The sequence below is a fragment of the Amblyraja radiata genome, chromosome 48 (genome assembly GCF_010909765.2).
Source record: "Amblyraja radiata isolate CabotCenter1 chromosome 48, sAmbRad1.1.pri, whole genome shotgun sequence".
NCBI lineage: Eukaryota > Metazoa > Chordata > Chondrichthyes > Rajiformes > Rajidae > Amblyraja > Amblyraja radiata.
In genome coordinates this window covers 6,879,860-6,886,317 of record NC_046003.1, presented here as the reverse complement: position 1 = coordinate 6,886,317, position 6,458 = coordinate 6,879,860, and positions in this window count along the sequence as shown.

Sequence of the window (6,458 nt, the reverse complement as noted above, 5' to 3'; positions counted from 1 at the left end):
GCATCCGTTCTCTCCATACTGTCCTGGTTGGCACGTGTAATTCTGCCGTGTGAACACGTTTAAATCTCCGTTTGACTTTAGATGCTCCACAGAATCTCTCAATCACTTCCCACGACGACGTGAACAGTTCCTGGGTCAGTGTAAAGGAAGGAAACTCTGCAGCGATCCTCTGCAATGTCCAGAGTTTCCCAACATCTAACCTGACGTGGAGACATCTCGGTGTCAAGGAACTCCATCCATAGCTCGTTGCTGGAACGTGTTGTGTTCAGCGTGACACCGAGATGTTCACGTCGTCGTGGGAAGTGATTGAGAGATTCTGTGGAGCATCTAAACACAAACGAAGATTTAAACGTGTTCACACGGCAGAATTACACGTGCCAACCAGGACAGTATGGAGAGAAAAGATGCAGTACGGATGTGACCAGTCTGCAGAAGGGTCTCGCCTTAAATGTCATCCATTCCTTCTCTCTAGAGATGCTGCCTGACCCGCTGAGTATCTACAGCTCTTTGTGTCTACCCTTGGTTTAAACCAGCACCTGCAGTTCCTTCCTACACATTTCGTCTGCTCCACTTCAAAATCTCCTCAAGATATGTCTACTTTGAAGAGGTTCTCCTCCTCTTTCCGACGAGAGTTTGAGTCATAGGGTGATAGTGTGGAAACAGGCCACCTGCCCGCATATGGCCCATATCCCTCCAAACATAGACAATAGGTGCAGGAGTAGGCCTTTCGGCCTTTGGAGACTGCACCGCCATTCAATATGATCATGGCTGATCATCCAACTCAGTAACCGGAAGTGGCGGCGCTGGGAACGGCTGCGGCTCACCTGCAGTCCGTTTGTCTTTACTTTTTTGTGTTGTTTTTGTTCGTTTTGTGTAGTTGCGTTTTTGGTTTTTAGGTTGTGTTTATGTGGGGGGGGGGTGTTGAAACGGGGTTTGCTGTCTCTCCCTTGGGGGGAATACGACTTTTTCGTCGTAACCCCCCTCTCTGCCTCCGTCTGCGCTGAGGCCTAATGGCGGAACTGGCGACCTCGGGACTCCGGAGGCAGAGCCTGTCAGGACTCGCCCTGGGCTCGCTCCCGTGAGGGCGGCCCAGCTCGGGGCTGGAACTGCGCTCCCGTGAGGACGGCCTGGTGAGGGGCCGAGACTCTCCCGTGAGGGGCTGTGGCACTCCCGTCTGAGTGGCCCAGCCCGAGGGAGGAACGGCACTCCCGTCGGAGTGGCTCAGCCCGAGGGTGGAACGGCAGTCCCGTCGGAGTGGCCCAGCCCGAGGGAGGAACGGCACTCCCGTCGGAGTGGCCCAGCCCGAGGGAGGAACGGCACTCCCGTCGGAGTGGCCCAGCCCGAGGGAGAACGGCATTCCCGTCGGAGTGGCCCAGCCCGAGGGAGAACGGCACTCCCGTCGGAGTGGCCCAGCCCGAGGGAGGAACGGCACTCCCGTCGGAGTGGCCCAGCCCGAGGGAGGAACGGCACTCCCGTCGGAGTGGCCCAGCCCGAGGGAGAACGGCACTCACGTGATGGCGATCCGGCTCGGGGCTGGAACGGTGTTCCGGTGGCTGGGACGGCGTTCTGGCGGCGGTGACCTGAGTTCTGGGTTGAGCCACGGGCCAGCGGCTGCGTATGCTGGACTGGAGGGCGGCAGCATCGACCACCCCCGGGCCGCGGTGTTTGAGCCGGCCCGTTGCGGGGTTCGGTGAGCCGCGGGACTGTTGTGCCATCGCCCGGTGGGGAATCGCCTCAGCGCAGAGGGAGAAGAGGAGGGAAGAGACAGTAACCCTAAGATTTTTTTGCCTCCACCACAGTGAGGAGGTGCTTGGTGGACTCACTGTGGTGGATGTTAATTTGTGTTTACTGTTGTTTATTATTGTATGATGTATGTATGACTGCAGGCACGAAATTTCGTTCAGACCGTAAGGTCTGAATGACAATAAAGGGATTCAATTCAATTAACCTGTACCTGCCTTCTCTCCATACCCCCTGATCCCTTTAGCCACAAGGGCCACGTCTAACTCCATCTTAAATATAGCCAATGAACTATGGCCTCAACTACCTTCTGTGGCAGAGCATTCCACAGATTCACCACTCTCTGTGTGTGAAAAATGTTTTTCTCATCCGGGTCCTAAAAGATTTCCCTCTTATCCTTAAACTGTGTGACCCCTTGTTCTGGAATTCCTCAACATCCGGAATAATCTTCCATCTACACCTCACGCTGCCTCGGCAAGGCCAGTAACATAATCAAGGACCAGTCGCTCCCCGGCCACTCCCTCTTCTCCCCTCTCCCATCGGGCAAGAGGTACAGAAGTGTGAAAACGCACGCACACACCTCCAGATTCAGGGACAGTTTCTTCCCGACTGTTATCAGGCAACTGAACCATCCTACCACAACTAGAGCGTGGTCCTGAATTACTATTGTGCTATCTTTTTCCTGCACTAAACGTTATTCCCTTATCTTGTGTGTGTACACAGTGGATGGCACAATTGTAATCGCGTAGACACAAAAACTGCAGCAACTCAGCGGGACAAGCAGCATCTCTGGAGATAAGGAATGGGCGACGTTTCATGTGAGACCCTTCTTCAGACTATACGGAGAGGTGAGTACACTAGGTTGAAGATGAGAGGGGAGAAGATTTAATGGATCCTGAGGGGTAACTTTTTTTCATGCAGATGGTGGTGGGTGTATGGAACGAGCTGCTGGAGGAGGGAGTTGAGACTGGGACCATTGCAACGTTTAAAAAACAGTTGGACAGGTAACATGGATTGGACTTGTTTGGAGGGATATGGGTCGAAGTAGGGCAGATGGGATTAGTGTAGATGGGGGTCTTTGGCCGGTGTGGGCAAGTTGGGCGGAAGGCCCTGTTTCCACGCCGTGAGACTCTATGACTCCAAAGATGTTGCTTGACCCACTGAGTTACTCCAGCATTTTGTGTTTTAAGCAACATGAGGAGTGACGATACATAGAAGGAGATATTGAGGGTTTCTGGGTGGAGAGAGACCAATATGATCCAACAATGTCAGGCAGAGGTCAGACAGGCCACATACAGGCGGGGAACACAAAATACTGTAGATGTGGGCGGCACGGTGGCGCAGTGGGTAGAGCTGCTGCCTCACAGCGCCAGAGACGCTGGTTCGAACCTAACCACCGGTGCCTGCCTGTACGAAGTTCGCACGTTCTCCCCGTGACTTGCGTGGGTTTTCTCCGAGATCTTGAGGGTGTGTGTGTGTGTTAGAGTGAGCGAGTGTTAGAGAGAGAGGGTGTGTGTGTGTGTGTGTGTGTGTGAGAGAGAATGTGTATGTGTTTGAGTGAGTGTGTGTGTGTGTGTGTGTGAGAGAGGGTGAGTGTGTGGGAGAGACGGAGTGCGTGAGAGAGACTGAGAGTGTGTGTGAGTGATGGTGTTCATGTGTGGGACAGAGATAAAGTGTGTGTGTGTGTGTGTGAGAGAGGGTGTGTGTGTGTGTGTGTGTGTGTGTGTGTGTGTGTGTGTGTGTGTGTGTGTGTGTGTGTGTGTGTGAGTGTGTGTGTGTGTGTGTGAGAGAGGGTGAGTGTGTGAGAGAGACTGTGTGTGTGTGTGTGTGTGTGAGAGAGAGGGTGAGTGTGTGAGAGAGACTGTGTGTGTGTGTGAGAGAGAGAGAGAGAGAGAGAGAGAGGGTGAGTGTGTGAGAGAGACTGAGAGTGTGTATGTGTTTGAGAGAGTGTGTGTGAGTAATGGTGTTCATGTGTGGGACAGAGAGAATGTGTGTGTGGGTGTGAGAGAGAGTGAGACTGTATGTAGGTGTGAGTGAGTCCGTGTGGGTGGTGAATTCCAGCATTTTTCATGGGCCCATAATCCATCTGCCTTCATAGACGTGACAGTGTGTATCTACTCACATTCTACAGTGAGGGTCACATCCCTCTCTACTGTCCCGTGTTCATTCTCTGCCACACACTGATAGACCCCAGTATCCTGGCGTGTCAGCTGAGGGAACTCCATCCACAGCTCGTTGCTGAAACGTGTTGTGTTCTGCGTGAAACCGAGATGTCTCCACGTCAGGTTAGATGTTGGGAAACTATGGACGGAGCAGAGGAACGCTGCAGAGTTTCCTTCCTTTATACTGACCCAGGAACTGTTCACGTTGTCGTGGGAAGTGATTGAGAGATTCTGGGGGGCGTCTGCAAACAGATAAAACTCAGCAATCAGTTTTGTGGCACTTTCGGTGAACCTTGGATTGTAAAAGACTTTAGTCTTTAGAATTTGGCGAAACAGCACGGAAACAGGCCCTTCAGCCCACCCAGTCCACGCCGACTCTCGATCAACCATTCACACGCTAGTTCTTAGGTTCGTTTAGAGATACAGTGCGGAAATAGACCCTTCAGCCCACCGAGTCCGCGCCGACCATCGATCACCCGTTCAAACGCTAGTTCTAAGGTTAGTTTAGAAATACAGTGCGAAAATAGGCCCTTCAGCCTACCCAGTCCACGTCGACCCTCGATCACCCGTTCACACGCTAGTTCTAAGGTTAGGGAAATGAGAGATATAGGCAATGGTGTAGTGAGATATAGAACAATGAATGAAAAATACGCAAAAAATTAACGATGATAAAGGAAACAGGCCGTTGTTAGCTGTTTGTTGGGTGAGAACGAGAAGCTGGTGTGACTTGGGTGGGGGAGGCATGGAGAGAGAGGGAATACCAGGGCTACCTGAAGTTACCACTGGGCTGTAAGCTGCCCAAGTGAAATATGAGATGCTGTTCCTCCAATTTGCGTTTAGCCTCACTTTGCCTGTAAGAACCAGGGGCGTGTTTTCAGTTTTTACAATTGAGTTTACTGTCCGGTGTAGCGAGGTTCAGTGAAAAGCTTTTGTTGCGTGCTATCCAGTCAGCGGAAAGACAATACATGATTACAATCGAGCCGTCCACGGTGTACAGATACATGATAAAGGGAATAACATTTAGTTCAAGGTAAAGCCAGCAAAGTGCAATCAAGGATAGCCCGAGGGTCACCAAGATAGTGGTTCAGGACTGCTCTCTGGTTGTGGTAGAATGGTGCAGTTGCCTGACAACAGCCGGGAAGAAACTGTCCCTGAATCTGGAGGTGTGTGTGTGCATTCGTTTTCACACGTCTGTACCTCTTGCCCGATGGGACAGGGGAGAAGAGGGACTGACCGGGGGTGAGACTGGTCCTTGATGATGCTGCTGGCCTTGCCGAGGCAGCCTGAGGTGTAGATGGAGTAGTTGGAAGGGAGGTTGGTTTGTGTGATGGTCTGGGCTGCGTCCACAAATTTCTGCAATTTTGTGCGGATAGCACTTGACAAATGCTTTTCACTGTACCTCGGTACATGTGACAGTAAACTAAACTGTAGCATGGTCTTATAGAGGTTTATACAATCATGAGAGGAATAGATCGGGTAGATGCACAGAGTCTCTTGCCCAGAGTAGGGGAATCGGACACCATAGGATATAGGTTTAAGGTGTGGGGGAAAGATTTAATAGGAATCTGATGGGTAACTTTTTCACACAGGTGGGTGTATGGAACGTGCTGCCAGAGGAGGTAGTTGAGGCTGGGACTATCCCAACGTTGAAGAAACAGTTAGACAGGTACATGGATAGGTCAGGTTTGGAGGGATATGGACCAAGTGCAGGCAGGTGGGACGTATACATAGGGCATGTTGACTGGTTTGGGCAAGTTGGGCCGAAGGGCCTGTTTCCACGATGAATAATTCTGACACTGGAGGTGTGTGCGTGAGTTTTCACACTTCTGTACCTCTTGCCCGATGGGAGAGGGGAGAAGAGGGAGTGGCCGGGGAGCGACTGGTCCTTGATTATGTTACTGGCCTTGCCGAGGCAGCGTGAGGTGTAGATGGAAGATTATTCAGGATGTTGAGGAATTCCAGAACAAGGGGTCACACAGTTTAAGGATAAGAGGGAAATATTTTAGGACCGGGATGAGAAAAACATTTTTCACACACAGAGAGTGTTGAATCTGTGGAATTCTTTGCCACAGAAGGTAGTTGAGGCCATAGTTCATTGGCTATATTTAAGAGGGCGTTATACGTGGCCCTTGTGGCTAAAGGGATCAGGGGGTATGGAGAGAAGGCAGGTACAGGTTACTGAGTTGGATGATCAGCCATGATCATATTGAATGGCGGTGCAGTCTCCAAAAGCCGAATGACCTACTCCTGCACATATTGTCTATGTTTGGAGGGATATGGGCCATATGCGGGCAGGTGGCCTGTTTCCACACTATCACCCTATAACTCAAACTCTCGTCGGAAAGAGGAGGAGAACCTCTTCAAAGTAGACATATCTTGAGGAGATTTTGAAGTGGAGCAGACGAAATGTGTAGGAAGGAACTGCAGGTGCTGGTTTAAACCAAGGGTAGACACAAAGAGCTGGAGATACTCAGCGGGTCAGGCAGCATCTCTAGAGAGAAGGAATGGGTGACATTTCAGGTCGAGACCCTTCTGCAGACTGGTCACATCCGTACT